Below are 22,424 nucleotides of genomic sequence, written 5' to 3'. Positions count from 1 at the left end.
AGAAATTGAAAATATACATAAAATGATAAAAATTCAAAAATTATATCTCATAGAAAAAGTAAAAAATTGTAAAAAAAACACAAGAAAGTGATAAAATTTTCAAAAAGATAATAAACACCTACACAAAAATACATAAAATGATAAAAATTTAAAAATACCAGCTAAAAAAGTAAAAATAAAAAAAATAATTATATATTTTAGAAAAATCAGAAATTACAAACAAACTAATAAAATGATAACATTTAAAAAAAAATAAACAAAAATTATACATTAAATCCGAAGATTGTTGCGACAAAATTTCAAAAAAAATTCAGACAATCAAATAAACAATTACAAAAATATTTTTTGCATAAATTTGTAGAACCTTCAATGAGGATTTACATTCCAGATTCAAAAGAATACATTGCAAATGTTTCAAAACATCAAAAATCTTTGAAATTTATGATTGTCTTCTTTCAAATCTTCAAACCATTAGATCGTCAAGATCCGAAGAGGGTGGTGCGGTGGTAGCAAGATCTGAGCAAGAGAGAGGGTGGTGCGGCTACTTTCAAGAATGAGAGAGAAGGTGCTATGGCGGTGAAAAGATCTGAGCAAGAGAGGGTGATGCAGTGACTACCTTCGAGATCTGAGCGAGGGAAGGTGGTGCGGTGATCAGATCTGAGCGAGAGAAGGTGGTGCGGCGGCCAAATCTGAGCGAGAGAAAGGGTGATGCAGTGACTACCTTCAAGATCTGAGCAAGAGAATGTGGTGCAACGGCCATATTTGAGCGAGAGAGAGGGTGATGCAGTGATTACCTTCAAGATCTAAGCGAGAGAAGGTGGTGCGGCTACCAGATCTAAGTAAGAGAGAGAGGGTGATGCAGTGACTACCTTCAATATCTGAGCGAGAGAAGATGGTGAGGCGGCTAGATCTGAGGGAGAGAGGCAGAGCATAGAGATTGAGAGAGAATTTCAATCTAACCCTAACCTAAACGACCCTTTTCCCCTAATTTGCCATTAAAGGGTAATTTGGTCATGAAAAGTGTTATTTATGTTGACATGGCCCTTTATGTTAAGAAACATTAACGGTGCACTAACGAAAGGTGAGTTTTGGAAAATAAAACTCATCTGGCATGGTGAGTTTTGGACGTTTTGAAAAGTTGTGGTGACCAGTTTAGGAGAATTCATAAAAAGTGATGGTGGGTTTTGGACAATTTCCCAAATATATATATATATATATATAAACCAATTGGAATAACAAAAAACTAGCGAAGGGGCCTGCTTTGCATGGGTTGGAATGGAATTGTAACATTGCTATTTACTACAGCTGGTTTCTTAATAAGAAACTTGCAATTATAAGTACTCAAGTCTTGAAACTCATATAAAAACTTAAAAGAGATCATCATGTGCTTGTTTCTTAAATATTGCTTTAGCAAAGCATCTCATATAAAAGAACACGATCATACAGTGATAGTTATGAGTTATACTTCATAATTGTCCTTTGTTTCACACCAAGAACTCACAGTTGACCCGAACGGTAGAACCATTCCGCTCGGGAACCGTCTAAGCAACTGGTTCCGTTTTACCCCAAACCTGGTCCTTGGCCAAAAATCGTTGAATTAGTTAATGACCCATTGACTCGAGCAGTTTAACCGTCGACCCATCGACCCATTCAATGGTTTTGGCCATTTTTTATTTTTTAATTTTTGTTGTCAGAACGGGTCATCCATTCGAACTGGATGGTTGAACCGTCGACCTAGAAACCGGTGGCCATAACAGTTTTGTTTCAGGGCCATTTTTCCTAGGTGTCAATAATTAGATGAAATAACTTTGTAGTCGTAGTCATGGAATGGTGGACATTGCAAGGGATTCCAAAACCTTGAAAGATAAATCCAAAATGACCTTAAACACATAAAAAAATTGGCGGTAAATCTACCAAATTGGAAAAACCAAGGAAAAGAAACCAAAAAATCGAGTCCAAATTTCTGCTTTGAGATGGAGCTAAATATACATTGCAATCAAAGAAAGAGACAAAATGAATCGTCTTGTAAGAAAATAAAAATAAATTGCACAAGAAAACAAAAAAACAAAACAAAAGGGAAGAAATAAAATGGTGGTAAACCCTATACCGTTTTGGAGGATCTTGAAGAAGAAAACCAAACACAAAACAAAAACAAAAGCAAAAGCAAAAAATGAAAAAAAAAAGAATATACCACACACACTCAATAAAAGCCCACAGTAGAAAAAATCTTCGAATAGTGAAAATCGAAAAGCATAAAAACCATGGTTTTCAAACCACTGTTGACCCAGACGAATGGACATTTCGGCCCGGGAACAGTCTAGGAAACCGGTTCCGTTTTATCCCAATCCTGGCCCCTGGCCAAAAACCGTTGAATCGGTCAACGACCCATTGACCCAAGTAGTGGAATTGTCGACTGTTTGACCCGTTCAATGATTTTTGGCCGCTTTTTATTTTTTTTAATTGGGAACCATCCAGGCAACCGGTTCCATTTTATCCTAATCTCGGTCCCTAGCAAAAAATTGTTGAATCGATCAACAACCCATTGACCCGGGCAGTCAAACCGTCAACCCGTTCAATGGTTTTTAGTCATTTTTTTCTTTTTTTTTTATTTTTGTTGTCAGAACGGGCCATCCGTTCGAATTGAACAGTCGAAATGTCAACCCAAAAGTCAGTGTTCAAAATGGTTCCATTTTCAGGTTGTATGAATCACACGCTCAAATGACAACACACGTATGGTACTGCTTAATGGACACACACTTATTTTTTTGCATGTAATTTTTGTTGTCAGAACGGGTCGTCCATTTTTTTTTATTTTTTTAATTGGGAACCATCCAGGCAACCAGTTCTGTTTTACCCCAATCCTGGTCCCTGGCCCAAAATTGTTGAATCGGTCAACGACCCATTGACCCGAGTGGTTGACCCGTTCAATGGTTTTTAGCCATTTTTTATTTTTTTAATTTTTGTTGTTAGAATGGGCCGTCCGTTCGAACCGAACAGTCGAACCGTCAACCCAAAAACCAGTGCCCAAAATGGTTCCATTTTTGGGTCATATGAGTCACACGCTCGAATGACATAACACATATGATACTGCTTAATGGACCTCACACGCTCAATTTTTTGCTTGTAATTTTTGTTGTCAGAATGGGTCGTCTATTCAAACCGAACGGTCGACCCGAAAACTAGTGGCCAGAACGGTTCTGTAATTTTTTGCTTGTAATTTTTTGTTGTCAGAACGGGACGTCCGTTCAAACCAAACGGTCAAACCGTTGACCCAAAAATCGGTGGCCAGAACGGTTCCGTTTTCAGGTCGTATGAGTCACATGCTCGAATGACATAACACATATGATAGTACTTAATGGACCTCACACACACAATTTTTTGCCTATAATTTTTGTTGTTGGAACGGACTATCCGTTCAAACCAGATGATCGAACCGTCGACCTGAAAACTGATGGCTAGAACGGTTCTGTATTTTTTTGCTTGTAATTTTTGTTGTCAGAACGGGCCATCCGTTCGAACTGGACGTTTGAACCGTCGGTTGTCAGAACGTTATTAACATTTATCATTAATAGTAAGTACTTATAATATTTTATTAAATAATTATTAATGATAATTTTAATAATATTATTTAGTTATTTTTAATATAACAGTAATTATTAAATTTATGAATTGGATTTATTAACAATATTTATTAAATTAATAATTACCAAAATTAAATTAAATTAATAGTATTTGTTAGTAATAGTCAATAATTATAATATTTTATTTAAATAATCAATAATAATACTTTTAATAACATTTTTAATTATTTTTAATATAACAATAATTACTAAATTTATTAACAATACTTATTAATAACAATATTTGTAACTTTAATTTAAATTAAAATTAAAGTAAATATATATTTATTAACAATATTTATAATAATAGTAATTATTAATTAGAAAAATTATCAAAAACGCACCATGAGTTTTCAGCATTTCTCTTAAACTCACCACAACTTTTCAAAATGTGTAAAACTCACCATGTCATTAACATGACGTTAAAGAGACAACGATAATTAATATATTACATTTTAACCTTCATAGAAAAATATAAAATATATACATATATTTTAATATTTAGACATGGAAAGAAAGGAAAAAAGTTCAAAAAATATTTTCAAATATAAAATACATAAAAACACAGAATTTACAAAAAAATATAAAAAATTATAGAAATTGCACACAAAAAAAACTATTTTCAAATTTCAAATTATAGAAACTATAGAAATTGAAAAAAAAAATCAGAAAATAAAAGTTGTAGAAAAAACACCAAAAATTATAGAAAAACACAGAAATTGCAAATAAATAACAAAAAATACAGGAAATTTTATAGATGGTAGAAAATAGAAAAATGCAAAAAAAAAAGATGTAAAAAAGTAGAAAAAACAGAAATTATAACAAAAATTTCCTCTAACTTGCCATTCAAGGGTGATTTGGTCATAAAAATTGTTCTTTATGCTGACATGGACACCTCTATTAAGAAACATTACAGTGCAGTAACGGAAGGTGAGTTTTGAAAAATAAAAACTAACATGATGAGTTTTAGACGTTTTGAAAAGTTGTGGTGAGTTTAAGAGAAATGGTGAAAACTCATGGCGAGTTTTTGGCAATTTCCCTATTAATTATACTCACTAATTATATATTTATTAAATTACTGTAATAATCAGTAGTTATTAAAACTGGGTTACTAAATTTATTAACAGTATTTATAATTTTAATTTAAAGTAAAATTAAAGTAAATATTTAGTTATTAACAATATTTATAATAACAGTAATTATTAATTATAATCACTAATTATATATTTATTAAATTACTGTAATAATCAGTATTTACTGTTATTTATAATAGCCGCAATTATTTATAATCGGTAATGGCACTAATTAAAGGGAAATACTGCCCTTACTACAAATCTGGGTTGCTCTCACCTGGGATCTACTTGCACGAATAGATTCCATTTCCTGCACGCAGAGAGCACCCATTTCCTATTAATAGATATATATAAGATGCCTAAGATTTGCAAAAAGAATATATAATTATATATAAATAGCCAAAAATACATGAGAAAAGCAAAAGAAATTACAAAAAAATATTAGCAATCATTCTTGAAAAATGACATTTTCAGAATATGAAATTAATTTAGGAATATCATTATCAGAAAACCATAACAGAATTTTAGATGAGAAAACTAAGAGATAATTGAATTTCTGAAAAATAAACGTTTTCCCTTTTCAAACTTCAAACTTGAAGCTCCAAGTATTAAAAAATATGAGATAATTGAATTTCTGAGAGTTCTAAGTATTAAAAAATAAAAAAATGAAAATGAAATTATAAGTTAAAACTTGCCCAACGAAAAGGCTAAAACATTGAATGTAAATCATGCAAAACTCAAGATTCAATTGCAGGTCGCAGGAGATATCACTGTAGTTTCCGGCACTAAATCCCTCATTCAACGATGGTGAGGTTCTCTTCTTCTGAAAGACAGAAACTCCTCTTCCATTTCTTTTTAGCAAAACCCTCCAAAACTTTATATCCGATTGCAAGTCACCGGAGATAACCACTGCACTGCAGTTGCCGGCGCTAAATCTCTCATTCAAAGATGGTGGGATCTCTGTTCTCTTTTTCTGAAAGACAGAAATTCCTCCTTCGTTTCTTCTCAACAAAACCCTAAAATGAAAAAAAGAAAGTAAAAGGAGAATGAAAATAAAAGAGGGTTAGGGTCGGGCAAAGGGTTAGGACACGTCCAATATTTTCAAAATTTTAAACCTAACCACCACCCGCTAATCGGGTCATCCGGGTTGATGGTTCAACCATCCGGGTCGATATTTGTTGACTTGGTCAACAGTTTTTTATTAAAAGACGTGTTTTAGTGAAATCAGAACTGATAATGTGGTCGAGTGATGGTTTGGACGGTTTGACTTCCAGGTCAATGACAACTTAAAAACATTGCTACATATCATCCGGCCGCACACTGGGATTATCTCCCGCACGAGCGTCTCCATTTTGCGTGCAAAGAGTCGAATTGGGATGAGGGGGTGTTTGATTGGAAGAAATGCACAAGAAAAAAAGATTCCATAATTGTGAAAGGAGGTGAATATGTTGATAAGATTTGCTGGGAAGAGAAATGCTAATCAAACATAAGATAAGTAGACAAATAGAGGTGAATTGGGATCTTTCACCAACAAAATATGTTTCAACCCTCTATTAACTTCATCTAACACCACACATTTCACCATGAAACTACTAAGGTGTGAGAGAAAAATACAGAATGCTCTTAGTTTAAGAGTGGGTTTTTTCTCTTGTTTTTGTTCTTCGAATTGAGAGGAAACGGAGAACGGGTGTACAAGGGTTAAGGGTTGATTTGGGTTGCAAGCCACAAGATATTTGTAATGCTTCTCAGTTTTCTTTCATAGTGAATAACAGGTTTCATATCTCTCGTGGATGTAGGCGGTAAGGCTGAACCATGTAAATCTTTGTATTCTTTGTGGCGCTTGTTTCTATTTGTATTTGCTTGGATTTTATCATTTTTGCTACTATTAAACTTCTCATGATTACTATTTCAAATACCTTTTGATTTTATACTGTAGCTAATTATTGTGAGGCCCCAACTGATATCATATATTTGTTGGTAGATTGTTGATAGGAGGTTCCCTCCCTCGCCCAATGTCCTTTTCAAACATTAAAACAAAGCATGAAAGACTAATATGTTGCGCCGTTACGTGTGTGTATTTGATGGTTTGCTTGTATCAACATGTAATAGGTTGGCTCACCTTTTGGCTTCTAAATTTTTAATGGTTTTTTGTTCTTTTTTTGGCCTTGTTCATGTCTTGATAAATGATGTATCCAGATATATTCATCTATCTAGGCAAGTGTTGTTTCTGAAGAAACATATATCCGAATAACAGCATTTATCTATCATGCTATTTTCGGTGCACATCTATAAGTAATTTGTCCAAATTTGACGAGAGTATTACTTTCCTTTCCTAAGTAAATGAATCATTCGAGAATAATTCTTTTCTATGGGACCTATTAATATCAGAAAATAAACATAAATTTATTTCTTTTCCATGGGAATTACTAACATACCCACCCTCTACTTCTCGGAAAATGAACAATGACTTTGTGTTTTTGTCAAGCCTTTGGATGATAGCAGGAAGGCTGATAGGTAGATTGTGGTTTTTGACTTGGTCTGGGTCTCTTGTTTCCTTTTCTCTTTAAATGAATTGTTCTTTACCAAAAAAGAATCAACAAGTAAAACAAGTCAGAAAATCAATCCTGGTTGACATTATCAACATTCCATTTTTATTATCTCTCTTTGTTCTCCTTTTTCCTTTGTAATCATCCGTTATCAACAGCTCAACAGCAATGCAAATAAAGATTCTCTACACTAACCTTCATTAGATTCCAGCCTTTGCCCGGGATGGGCCAATGGATATAGCCTAGGGTTGGGTCTACATGGGCGTAAGCCAGGTCAAGCCTATCAAATGCATCATATGATATAATTAAGGTTGCAATTTGAGCAGACCCAACTTAAGAGTTGGGCTCTAGGCTAGGTATGAACCCAATATACAAGTATGTATGTATATATTTAAAATGTGTATATATGTATGTATTATATGTATTTTATTATACATTTTAAAGTCTTAAATATGTTTTTATTTACAATATGTGTATAATCAGCCTAAATTCAAATTCATCGTACAAGTATGTAAGAGCATATACATATATATACACACACACATATATATATATATATGAATATACATAAAAACGGGTTAATAAGAGCCTATTTGATAAGTTGGGGGGGGGGGGGGGAATTGGTCACCAGAAAGTGAATTTTTTATCTAATAAAATTTTGGGCCACTTTACCGAAAAAAAGTTACCCTTCTCTTAAATTGATAAATCATTTGCCGATGAAGAAAGAAAATTGACAAAAACTAGTGTGGAAATAAAATGCCTCTCCCAATATATAAAAGTTGGGGCTTGTTTGAAAAATTGTCTCAGCTACCCATCTAACATTTCGTAACAAAAAAAATAAAAACACAAATAAATACATTTACCTAAGTAAACAATTTCTCAACTAATTGGCCTAGCCTGAACAAGCCCAATTGACTTTTGTCGGGTCAAGCTTATGTTGTACCTAAGTTGGTAAATTCAAGCTTGATCTCAAGTTGGGCCAGGCCCGAACCCAAGATCTTGACTTTTAGAATTGATTAACTCTCAAGTCTCAAACTGACCCAACCTAATTAAGTTGCACCCTATATATATCTCAATAGTATTTCCTTGCTTGACTTATACAAGTTAAAGGAAACTGAGAGTCCCTTATAAGTGCATAACCGGTTATCCAACATGACCAAAAGATTGGTCATGTGGCAGATCAAATTATTGACCTGAAAGATCAGGCATACCCCAAATATGCATCCTGAAACCACCCTTTTGAACCATGTTAACAATTTCTGTCATCTATTAAAATTTTGCAAAGATATACATCAAATGTTAGGATTTCAATCCCGGGAGGTGGCTTTGCAGTCATAATGATATGGTCTCTTACTCTAGAGGCTGTTTCTTGAGACATAAAATTGTTACTTTTTGATATGTACAACAGAGTAACAATGGTGTATGTGTTTGGTATAGTATCCATTTATTAAATAAATGTTTGTATTTGATTTATCTTCAAAATCGAGAAAAGTATTTGATAAATCGTTTATGGAAAATTAGGCATCATTAGCCGCCACATCAGCGGAACAGTGAATAGACGCTCAACCGTTGGGAGAAGTGTTAAAATGAAGCTTCCCCCAACGATTGATGCACATATAAATCAAAACCCACTTTTATAAATATCAATACGTACGAATGAATATGATAAGGAAAATGTTGATTTGGCGATGCATGGCAACATTTTGATAAACGCCTATCACGAAACACTTAGGGAACAAAACACACATTATAGTTGATGAATGTACAACAAAATCTTTACAAAAAATAATTTTTCTCTAGTGTGTTCCAGCTAAGGGTGAAAGTTAGAACCAGTTAGGTTGGGTTGAGGTTAACCCAAATCCAGTCCAAGTTGTTGAACACTTGAACTCTTAACCCAACTCTGAAATTTTGGGTTGGATTCAGTTCAGGCTCATGTGGGGTTCGGGTTGGCCTCACTTCTCTACTTCCTTTTGCCAAATGTACTTATTTCTTAGATTCTAAGAATTCATGTTAATTTAATATTAGTATTATTTTTATTATATATAAAAGAACATGATTATCATGTTTTAAAAAAATAAATTATCTTTAAACTAAAATTCTTGACATGCAACATACATACATACATACACACATGCATGCATAGATAGATGGATAAATAGATAACTACCTTTATACATAAATCTTTGCAGCAAAAAAGAATACATAAAAGTACATAGATTTATATATTTATGGATACATAGTTGTATATGCATACATGCATGTATAATAAATCACCATATACACAAGTAATTACATGTATAAATACATATTTATATAATATTTATAGATGCAAATATGAAATTAAGTTGGAACCATATTTTTCAACCTTAACCAGAACTTCAGCCCAATCCTAGTTTTTCAGGCTAGATTCGGGATAACTCAGTCCTAAGTTACAACCCTAACTCTTACTAGGTCTTCTTATGATCAACCCCATCAAAGATGTAGCTTTTTGTGATTTATTTTAATTCATAATAACCAACTGAAAAACATCAAATACAAAATGGGTTTGTGGATGAAGCAACGATGGCAACCATGAGTATAACCTATTTAATAAATACTAGTGGAATGGCCCATGCGATGCACGGGGTATTTGATATTGATGGTGATGTTTGACTATGCTTTTATATATCGGGTATAGATTTGTAATTTATGTTATTTTCTTCAATTTCTAAGATTTTCTATTTTTTTGTAAATTTCTATGTATTTCTTTGTTTTTTTATAATTTATATTATTTTCTTCATTTTATGTGTTTTTCATAATTATTTTGTAATAACATATATATATATATATAATGAGAAAAATAGAAAGTTGTGGGTAAAGTTGGAAAGTAAAATTAGAGTGTTTTGACCAAACCAATTGTACCATTCTCATTTTTCAGTATGATATATAAGTTTCTATGATTTTCTACATTTTTTGTAAATTTTCAATGTATTTCTTTGTTTTTTGTAATTTATATTGTTTTCTTTATTTTGAGGAGAAAGGTGCATAGGATAAAGAGACACCATCTCTATTTCCTCTTTCTTATTGTGAAGTAGGGGGAATGGATAAGATGTACACTATACAGAGAGGGGTTTAAAGGAGAGAACTGAGGTTTTAGAATTTATTTCTTCGCTTCATGTGTGAATGATAATATTTGGCCTTTTGCCACATGTCGTTCTGCTCGTCAATGGTGGGGCCGTTCTTTGCATATCTAATGGCTAGCGTTTGGATATAGGTTGATCTTGACTCGTTTATATTCGGATTTGAATTGAACATCCGTCTGATTTTTGTAGAAGAGTCTGGATCTCCTATCAACAAAACGCATTCCAAACCCCTACGACCCTACCAAGTACCAAACCCCTACGGTATTACGTTGGTAGGGTGTTAGATTATTGGACTGGCTTGATGATCATCCAGAAAAAACACCCTAAAACAAATCAATATAATGAACCTAAAAGCATTTCCCGATCCAATACAAGTTATTATGTTAACAGAGACAATAGAAATAGAGGGGAAATGGGAAAAAAATACTTGAAAAAATAGGGAGAAAACAAAAAAATGCTTCATTTAATCATCTAATTGATTGTTCGATGATGAAAATAGAGAGGTTGAAAAAATCCATTCCTCCCTTCAATTTGAATTCGTGGGTTTTGGGCAAACCATCCGATACTTGACACATGTTAGTCTAATCAATGAAGAGGTTCGTCAGGTAAGCCTAACGGGAATAGGTCTGTCAATGATACTTGAAAATCCAAGGCCCAATTCGACATCCAATCTGATTATCTTGGATTCAGATTACGTATTTATGTAATTGGATCAGATTGGGATGTTACAATCTACATCCAATTAATAATCAGATCGAATTTGGATTTGACCCAATATGATTTGATTAAAATTTGAATATGATTATATTATAATATTTATTAATTTTAATATATAAATTCTATATAATTATATTAAAATTTATAAAAATATATTTTAAATATTATATTATATATGAATTTATATATAATAAATTTAGTATGTTATATTTATATTAATTTATTATATATAAAAGTTGAAAAATAAATATTTTTTTTAATTTTAGTGGTATTTTAGAGAATTTAAAGTGAAGCCGGGTTAAATCCGAATCCGATATGAGTTTGTTAGGATTCAAATTCGAATATGAGTCTCTAAATCCAATCGAATTTTGGATTAAATTTGAATGTAGGTTCTTAATATTCAGATCGGATGCGGATTTTGCTACATCTAATCAGAATCCGATCCGATTGCAGCCTTATTGGGGAGAAGATCAGATAAGGCCTAAGGGGAGAGAGAGAGGAGTAGGTTCCATAGCAGTTTTGTTATTATTTTATTTATTACAAGTGTGAACTGTTAACTAAATAAAATTGGAAAAATAAAAAAACTATTATTATTTTATTTGTTTTATCCAATTACAAGTGTTAACCGTTAATTAAATAAAATTAGAAAACTAAAAAAGGGTAAAAATGGAAAGTGAAAATCAGGAAACATTGTCACCATCCTCATTTTTATAAATGGTACAGACAACATTCTCATTTTTTAGTATGGTATAGAAATTTTTATGATTTTCTATATTTTTGTATTTTTTTGCATATTTCTTTGTTTTTTTCTGTAATTTATATTGTTTTTTTCATTTTGAGGAGAAAGGTGCGTAGGATAAGAGAGATTATGTTTCTACTTCGTCCTTCCTAGTGTAAAGTAGGGGGAGTGGATAAGATATACACTATGCAAAGAAGGGTTTAAAGGAGAGAATTGGGGTTTTAGGATTTATATCTTCGCTTCATGTGTGAATGATGACATTTGGCCTTTTGCCTCGTGTTGTTCTGTTCATCAATGGTGGGGCCGTTATTTACATTTATAATGCTTAGTATTAGGATATAGGTTAATCCTGATTCATTTATATTTGGATTCGAATCGAACAACCATTCGATTTATATAGAAGAATCTGGATCTCCTACCAACAAAATGCATTCCAAACCCTTATGGCCCTACCAAGTACAATCCCTACGATATTACGTTGGTAGGGTGTAAGATTACTGGATTGGCCTGATGATCATTGAGAAAAAACACCTAAAGTGAATCAATATAATGAACTTAAGAGCATTTCCTGATCCAATACAACTTATTACGTTAAGAGAGACAATTGAAAAAAAATCAATATAATCATCTGATTGTTCCCTGATGAAAAGAGAGGTTGAAAAAAATCTATTCTTCCCTTCAATTCAAATTCGTGGTTTGGGCAAACCATCCGATACTTGACACGTGTTGGCTCTAATCAATGAAGAGGTTCATTAAGTAGGTGCTTTAGGAGAAGATCAGATAAGGCAAGGAATAGATTCCACAATAGTCTTATAGTTATTTTTTTTGTTTTATCCAATTACAAGTGTTAACCGTTAATTAAATAAAATTGAAAAATAAAAAATATAACAAAGGGTAGAAATGAAAAGTGAAAATAGGGATTTATTTGTCTTTTCTAATGATGTGCCAAATAGGATTGATAATTTATGTTTTTGTGTCATGTTTGTGTCATGTCAATGAAAGAATATTTGGATATATGGGTCGATATGAATGTGACATAATTAGTTAATTATGTCAATTTTTCAAACACAAATTTGACTATACGTATAATATGGCATGACCGCATAACCCGAATTAATATGATTAACCTATTTAATTCTAACACATATAATACAAAATAACACAATTAACTTATTTAAATTAAATAATAAAATAAACATTCAATCATTCATTATTTAAATAAATTCATAAAAGCTATTTAATGTTATATTTCATTGATCTAATATTTGAAACTCCAACTAATAAATAAATCATTCTTGAGTTAACTGGATTAATCGAATCGTAATTACATATTGTATCAAATATTGCCAATCCTAATGCAAGATCAATGTTGCTTTTTCTACCGCATGCAGTTCCCTTTCCTTTCTTTAGATACATAGAGCAATATCTTGACGTATAGATTTTGTCAAGTAATATTCAAACCCTAGGAAGAAAAATATAAACAATTAAATATAAGTTGATGTTAGTCTTACAAGAAGACAACCTATCTCACGTGGAGTCACTTTCCGACCTGAACCCTATAGTGGTAGTTTTTCTTAGGAATCCTTTGTATTTTTATTTCACATCAGTCTTATGTAAACCTTTATCTAATGTTATTGTTTGTTCTATTGGACTGTTTTAAACAAAACTGATGGAAGTAACTATAACTATTTTGTTTTAAACAAAACCTTTATCTAATAGAGCATTTTTAGTTTTATATCCTACTAGAGAATGACCCCTATTAAGTTTGGAGGAGCAATTACAGCTATTTTGTTTTTTTTTTCAATAATATTATTTTGTTTGAGATTTATTATGTATTTAGTTCAATACTAAAATTAGGTTCAATTTGTAATTTAAAAATCTTTATAATGATTGTTTTATTAAAGGGTTCGACTATAATACTAGAAAGACATACAAAAAACTTTATAATGATTGTTTTATCAAACTTCATGGGGATGCTTTGGTTGGTCAAAGCTCTTTATTATGCCTTTCCATTATCATAGATTTCCCCCGATTAAAATACATTAGAATGATAAATGAGTCTCACTACCCTCATAATTGATACCTTTTATCGAGAGAGAGGTATAAAAATGGGTTTGTGGTTTGAAGTGGACACTTTCTTAGAATGAAAATAATTATTCTCACAACCTATGATTTTTCTAAGAAAGTGGGTAAGTACATGTCTAAACTTAAAGGGCTTCTCTTTGAGAATGGAAATATTCACTTTAACCGTTTTTTTTTTTTTAAATAGGGCATATATCTTAAGGGAGGGTTCTCTAGTCGGAGGACTTTCCTTTAACATATATAGGGTTCAACTATGATACTAGAAAAATATCATGTCGGGTAAACTTACAGAGTATCATAAAAAATGTGCCCAATCAAGTGGTATTTATCAAATTCACAGGGTGCTTTGATTGATTAAGTCTCTTTTGGTACCATGTCTTTCTGATATAAATGTGGCACCTAATAGCACGAGTTGTAATAAACAACAATAAACAAATGAGCTTTTACATAATCCAACAACCCTCAGATTTGGCATGCATCAATTAATTACAAATGATTTTTGAAAAAAGCTACCACTATACCAAACATTGTCAATAGAGAGAAACATACATCATGGATTAGGGTTATAGATTAGATTATCTGATTGAAGGATTGAAACGGAGTGTTTCTAGAAGGGTAAGTTCAAAATTCTCTTCCTGTCCTGAGTTGTTCAAGAACTGGCTTTTGTGGAGGTCTGTAATGGCTTTTGGACTAGTGGCCCATCTATCTTGATTGTCCTTCAGGCTTTCTATAGGCCCCCATCTCCTTCTGAATTTTGTTTTCTGGTAAAAGAATTTTGTATTTTTGCCCCCTTCTGAGAGCCATAACTCTCTAGATTTCAGCCTCCAAAGTTGCTCCTCAGCAAGACGCCATTTATTGTACTAAGCTTCCGCTTCACCTAATCTGCTGCTATCCTCTTTGATGGACAGAGCTAGCATGATATCTTGCTCCAGTTGTATTAGTTTCTTATGAATATCCCAAAATGTGTTTTTATTCTAGACTTTGAGTTGATTCTTCAAGAGCTTGAGTCTAGTTATTGAGTGAGCTCAGGATCCTAGAATTGATTGATTCCAAATTTCTGCAACTATATTGTCATAGTCCATGTGATTTACCCACATTAGAAGGAAACGGAATTGTTTCTTTCCTTCAAATTGATCAAGTTTGGTATTGAGAAGAATTGGGGAATGGTCCGAGTTTATGGTAGGCAAAATTGATAGTTTGGTGTCAAGAAACCAGGTTAGCCACTCCACACTAGCCAGACCTCTGTCTAGTCTTTCTCTCACTCCTTTTTTTCCCATGTTGCTTGTTTGTCCATGTGTGGTAAGGCCCTAAGAAGCCTAGATCCGGGAGGGCAAAATGGTCAATCAGTTGTCTAAGATGCTGAGAGGGTCTTGTTCTACTACTTGGTCCCTCATAGTCCTCTGGGTGGACTATGTCATTCAAATCTCCCATTAAAAGCCAAGGGGTTCCTCTTAGGTATGGTTTTGAGGTTACAAGTGTTGCTAGAAAGTAGCTCTGTCCCCCCGGTTAGGCATTCCATATAAAAGCACTAAGTTCCATGGTTTGGAGGAATCGGTGTAATTTCCAGTTAGTTCTATGTACCTCTGAGAGCTATCTCTTACTGAGATATTTAAGTTATCCTTCCAAGCACAAAGAAATCCCCCACTCAGACCAACTGAGCCTACAATCTTGAAATTGAAATACCCCAGTGATTTTGAATATTTCATGGCTTCTTCTTCTGACATTTTTGTTTATGATAGAAACAATATGTCTGGGTTATGTGACTTGCACCACCTCCTAATTGTTCTTTGAACTTCTTTACTTTTTCCTCCCCTTACATTCCAAGCTAGTATTTTCATTGTATTTGCAAGACTTCGCAAAGAAAATGATAGATATACTAAAACTAGGTAATCCGAAGCAGAGAAATGCAAGTTTATTTGAATGAATATAATGTAGAGTAGGGAATATAAATGGATGAATACCTGAAATACAAAAGTTGTTAATGAAGCAGCCCTCTGTTGCTGTTTTATCCAAAGACTGTCCCAAGCTTCTATCCATGAAGAGTCTTCCAAACAAGTCAGATTTTTTAGGCTTCTATCAAAGTGATCGAGTCCTTGATTTTGAAGGATCATTGAATTTTGGCTTGCCGGTAGGGGATCTGGGATATTGGAGCCAGTGAGAGAGTTTGTCTCTGAATGGGGGTTGCTTGTGGTTCTCATTTCTTGGATCCACTTCCTCAATGAAGCAATAGATGGTCAGCCAATAAGCTCTTCTAGAGATGGTCCAAGGTTGGCGGGGATGTCGGTCATGGCTTGGGAGTCCAAGTGATCTTTCAAAGAGGATTGGTATCTGAATGGCCTCCCTCTTCTCCTCGATCCAGTTGAACAATTAATTATACCAAATCCTCCAGTTGTAGTCAAGTAAATTTTGTACTAACCTTCCTTGGGAACCGGGCCCACATTAATCATTTCATTTTTTTGCTCTTCCTCTAGAGTCGAGCCCGCGCTAAATGAGTCTCATTTTTGAAGTTTCCGAGTGGAACTATTGCTGGACTCAACTCGTTTTCGCTTTGAAGACTCACTTGACTCACCATGACTCGTTCTTGTTGTTCGATCCTTTGCTTTGCCATTTCCTCTCGTCAACGGCTGGTGACATCCGTTAACCTCTGCCTCTTCTCAACTAACTCATCCTCCGAGTCTTCCTTTGAACTTTGATCTCCTCAAAAGATTTGGAGTTGTTTGCATGCTCCTACATTTTCTTGGTTTTTCTATTGGATTGGGAAGTTGAATGGTTTCTCTGGTCTGTGCTCTGCCCGCAGCCATTCCCCCAGCTCGTCCAACTTTCTCTCTTCTAGCTCTGACATGATTTCATTAAGAGGAATAGATTTTGGTATGAGCTTGCATTTCTTCCATTTATGGCCTACTAATCCGCAGTAGATACAAAGTTTTGTGAGATTTTCATAGGCAAATCTAACCCATATTGGATTATTGTTGTTTTTCAGAAAGAAGCCTCTTGATAATGGCTTCCGCAAGTCGATTTCTATGTGGAATCTTACCATGCTTCCCCTCATGGGCTTTCCTGGTTCAATCTCAGGATTGTCTTCAAGAACTCTGCCTGCTGCTGAAGCAAAAACCTTGCAATTGTTGTTGGAGATGTAACTTCATGGGATGTTGAACATTTGGACCCAGACTTTCTGGGGCCACAGTTTGATCTTCTCCCCTGATGTTCCATCTTGCCAGGATGCAACTAACATCCAACTCGCCCTGATGAACCAGGGTCATCAATTTAGAACCTTTTGAAGTTCTTCTTCTTTAAAGATGAAAACCCACCCACCACTATCATCGTGACCAACATTGACATGGTGTGTAGGGTTCCATGCATGCTTAATAAATGCATGGACGTTCTCCATGGTCACTTTAATGCATGGGGAGATTCTTCCCCTTAAAGTTTTCTTAACCACCTCAGATGCTTCTCGAACCGGCTCCACATTTATTTCTAAGTGGGGACTGACCAGAGTCACATACTTTTCGAGCTCCAGTCCCAGATCAGTAACCTGCTGAGATGTACCCGGAGAGCTTTGCTTTCCATCAATAATTTCGATGTTATTGGTTTCTTCAGCCATCTTGAAAGGGATGTGTCTCTGGACTTTACAGTAGAAGAGGGCGTAAGGTTTAGTCGAGAAACATATGGGGTTGTAAGGTTCAGCACTTTGGGTGCGGGAGGGATTTCAGAGGGTTTAGAAAGTTATAGAGATTCGAAGGGATTCAACACACAGGGTGCGAGAGAAGGAAAGAAATAATTAAAAAAATTGTCCTCCTTGTTCACCTTAGGAGAAGGGATTCATACAAGGCCCTGAAATGGAGAGTTGGTTGTTTGAGTTTTGTTGGTTTCTAGACCAACTTGCAACCTAGCTAATTTTGAATGTACAACCGACTTTAACCATAATTCTCCCTTTAAATTATATATTTCATTTATATTATATAAATATTTTTCTTATCACACTTGATTTTTGTTTGTCTATGATATCATTTGACCCAAACCACTAACCCACCACCCAAAAAGAAAAATAGTTTGATTTCTAGGTTGACATTAAATTTTGTATTACATTTCCATTATTGATAAAATTATTTCTTATCTATAATACTTATTTTTGTTCAATATAGTGAATGCATAATATTAGAGATGTATCCAATATTTTAATTTTTTATAAATATATAACATTAGATATGTGCCCAAAATTTTCTCTATCTTTTTCTTTTTATTTCTATGTTTCTTTGAATTTTCTATTTTCAAAAATTTTATTATTTGACTATGACATCATTTCATTTTTATGTATATTTTAATTTTGGCATTACATTTTCATCATTAATAAAAAACACTTCTTACATTTCATACTTATTTATTTTAATTTTTTTATTATTTAATTATGATATTATTTATTAATCCATTTGACATCAAATGGTCGAATTGCTTGCCTACCACTGGGAGGGAAGAAAATGGTTTTATTTTCAAATTACTTTTCAAAATGTTTATTTTGTACTATTAAAATTAATATTGTGGATTTCATTACAAGAATTTAATGATGAAAAAAATATATCTTAAATATAGAATTTAATAAGAGAGAATAGGAAAATATTTTTATTCCCAATTAAATTTTACATTTCATTTCCATCATTAATAAAAATATTTCTTATTTATCATACTTATTATTATTATTTAATATGTATGTTAAAAATATTCCCATTTTTTTTAATTTATGTTTTTAAATTTTATTATTTAATCATGGCAACATAGATTAACCCAAAATGGTTTAATTTCTTACCACCACCTAGATGAAAACACTATTTTTTCTAGGTAGATTTTAAAAGTATAAGCTTTTATGTAATTGAAATTATTAATTTATTAAGTATACAATTAATAAACAGAACTTAGTGATGAGAACTTGAGAAGAAATAAAAATGACTTAAATATATGATTTAATGAACATGAATGCAAGTTAATAACTTAAATGTTGGATTTAATGAGATGAACTTGAATGCATCGAATATCTTAAAATTACATATTTTCAACTAATTTAATATCAATAACCAATTACCCTATTTACCCTCATTTTTATTAATAAATTTAAATATAGAGAGATAAATTTTGGTGTCAAAAAATGCAGAAATATTCTTGAGGCCATTCATGCTTTTTAAAATAGTATAGATGTATCAAAACATATCTGTACTTGTATGTTTTTTTCACGGGGAAATATTTTCAATGCAAGACTACAAGAGACTGTGCAAATGGTGTGAGGACCAAATTCAATTTCACACTCCTACTGTCGGCATGAAATCATTTGGCACACACAATCCGGGATTCAGTCCCACTCCCACACGGCTACACCCCCACACTTGCTGTTCGGATGAGATGAAGACAAAGTCATGCATATCGGATTGGGTTACCTATCACAAATTACCATGCCAATCCGATCTTACGCCCTTCGTCCAATCATTCGATTCACTCGTACTGTACATGCCCACATTCACCGAAAAAATTTCGCTAATAGATCCAAATATTGGGTATATCAGCTTGTCTCGGACATTCAATCCATCTGGTCAAATATGGATACATTTTTTTATTTTCCGGGTCAGGCTAATCTTTCTCTACTTGTCTACGGGAATTTTGATTTAAATTACAAAGAACCCCCTATAGTTTGGAATATGACACCTGTCTCTTAATATTACTTTTTGTGAAATTTAATCCTTTATATTTTTCATTCCATAACAAACATTCCTTTCCCGCCACTGTTGTGCAAGAGTGCAAGAGAAGTTTACAACATATACCCATCTTTGCCATATAAATTTCTCAAACTCTAACACTCTGATATATGGCTTTTTTTTCACTTTAAAATATAATTTTTCTCTTTACCTTGTTTTTTCGTTGGAAGAGATAATTTTATTTCTGATTTTGTAACTAGGCTGTTTGCAATGCAATTTAATTTTAATTTGTACTAATACAAATGCATGAAACTGATAAAAGTACATGTGAGAAAAATGCAATTTCGATCTATTTTTGCTTGTTCAGATTTTATTTTACTTTGAATGCAATGCAAACATATAAAATAAGTCAAAATCTGAAACAAAATTTAATCAAAATCTGAATGAAATTATTTGCACTCCTATAATTTTACATCATGTTAAATAAAAGTTATTCCAAACAAATTAGGCCTAAAGCTTTAGACTATTGAACCCATGATCCGATATTAGTCGACTAATCTTTAGGTTTTAAGTAATTATTTTCTTTTGGGAAAATTCATAATCAGTACTTTGTATTTTAGGGGTTGTGTCAAACCGGTCTCCGAACTTTAAAACGTATCTCTATAGTATCCTTAACTTTCAAATTGTGTCTGATAGGTCCTATCAATTAACAGGCATTAACAGATAAGTGAAATGACAAAAATACCCATCAGGTGTCATCTAAGTTTCTTTATCTACCATTTTCACGTAAATCAATTGAAGAGTTGAGCAACTTGAAATGGTAGCACTTCAGATGTGGTGATTGTGGCAGAGAATCATCACGTTTGTTAATGTTGAGTTCTTGCAGTCTTCTTTTGCACGTCCGGGGAGCAGAAGCTTCAATAATTGATTGGAGTCTGGTTTCATAACCCTTCTTCCCCTTTTTTTCTTTTAACGTTCAGATGAAATGGATAAAATGGTCAGAAAAATACTATAAAGGGCAATTTTGTCATTTTAGACACAATTTAAAAATTCATGATTTTATAGAAACACATTTTAAAGTTTGGGGACTAACTTAACACAACCACTGTTGAGGAATTTTCCCTTTTTTTTTGGGGGGGGGGGGGGGGGGTGAAACCTAAGTTTGAAGTAATTCAAGCCATGAAAGTAGTATATTACGTAGCAAGGTTACTCCAAATATATAAGCCTTCAAGTCATCAAAATGCTCTCTTGAGATTAATGTACTAATCTCAACCATCCAAATAATGTAACAATATTTTGGTACCATGAGCTCAACCAATTGAAATCTTGAAACATAATTTGGATTAAAGAGATTAATCAATTAACCCCACCAAAAATTATGGACAGGCCTAATGCAGATTTCTGATTTCCACTGAAGAACTATAAACATTCAAAATGTCAACAATCCACACTCTGTACATAAATGTCTACCCATGAATTGACATCAATTCCGAGCTGGCACCAGTACTTTGAGCCTATAAATTCTAAACCTGGACTGAACCGTCATTCTCCCTTAATCCCATGCGGTCATTTTGTATTTTTGTTGGTCTAGATGTTTGAAATATTTTCTATCTCTTTTTAGTTGCTATAGATTTTTTTACAAACTTTGTTGATTTAATTAATGGCTGATATTAGCTGAAATATTGGTGCATTGCTTGGATGGCCAAGATTAATTGATTCAAAGTATCAAGGTGGTCTCCTAAGAGGCAATGATCAATGAATTAATTTCAACCATCCAAGTAATATTCAACCAATTTAGACCATCCATGTACCAAATTATTTCAAAAACCAAAGCCACTAAGTTAGTCTTATACGGCAATAGATTAATCAGAATTCAACCAATTTGACAAAAGCTGCATCTATACGTAAGGGCCCGGGCTTCAGCTTTGATTGGGTTGCTTTTTACTAAATCACTTTGCAGGAACTATTAAAATCAATTTCACCAATAAGTCAATTTTTTTGGTTAAATGAAAGCATATTTGGACTTTTTTAATTTCTCACGAAACATGGTTTATAGGCTTTCTATGTGGAGTCCACCTTACAAAGCCAAAAGCCACTGTATAAAAACCTTCCACATTTAAGGCCCTATTTGGGATGGCTTTTATATTTAATTGAATAACCCGTGTTCCAAATAACTGAATAAGATATTCGGAGTAGTTTCATGTTACAGTCATGATTTTAGCATTTGGAATGCCCGTGTTGGTTTTTCGGGCTTTCTTTCACCAAACATGGTTTCAGACGTTTTCACGTGGAGCCCAGCTCAAAATGACAAAGCTGCATCCAAAAATGCCCCACCCCCAAATGCCATTAAATCAATGTGTGTGGGCCATTTAAGTGATGTATCAAGAAAATGTATAACATCTACCGATTAGTATCATTATCAAGGTCCAACAACATATATGAACATAGGGGTCAAGGTTTTAGAAGGCTAAAGGAGTAGTTGAGGAATAATGGCCAAAAAATGTGAGACATGAGCCTCACGGCGTTGCAAGGTGTAAGTCTCAAGCTTCATGATTCTGATCATTGTTTTAAAAAGGTTAAGCTTTGAGGTTCAAAGAGTATGCCATGAGACAAGTCATACAGATTTTGCTTCAAGGCTTAAGCCATACAATTTTAATTTGAGGCTTAATCCTTTATCGGAATGAGGCATAAGCCTCAAGTTTCAAGGCGCAAAGCATAACATGAGATATAAAAATGTGTAAGTCTCAAGTATCAACATTATTTAGTGATTTCATGCAAAAAATACATATTTTATATTTTTTATAGTTCAAACTATATATAGGAAAGGGCTAATCAAGTTATTAGTCT

Source organism: Nelumbo nucifera, chromosome 2 (assembly GCF_055504915.1).
Source record: "Nelumbo nucifera cultivar China Antique chromosome 2, China Antique-T2T, whole genome shotgun sequence".
NCBI classification, from domain to species: domain Eukaryota; kingdom Viridiplantae; phylum Streptophyta; class Magnoliopsida; order Proteales; family Nelumbonaceae; genus Nelumbo; species Nelumbo nucifera.
Note: the sequence above shows the minus strand (reverse complement) of the source record.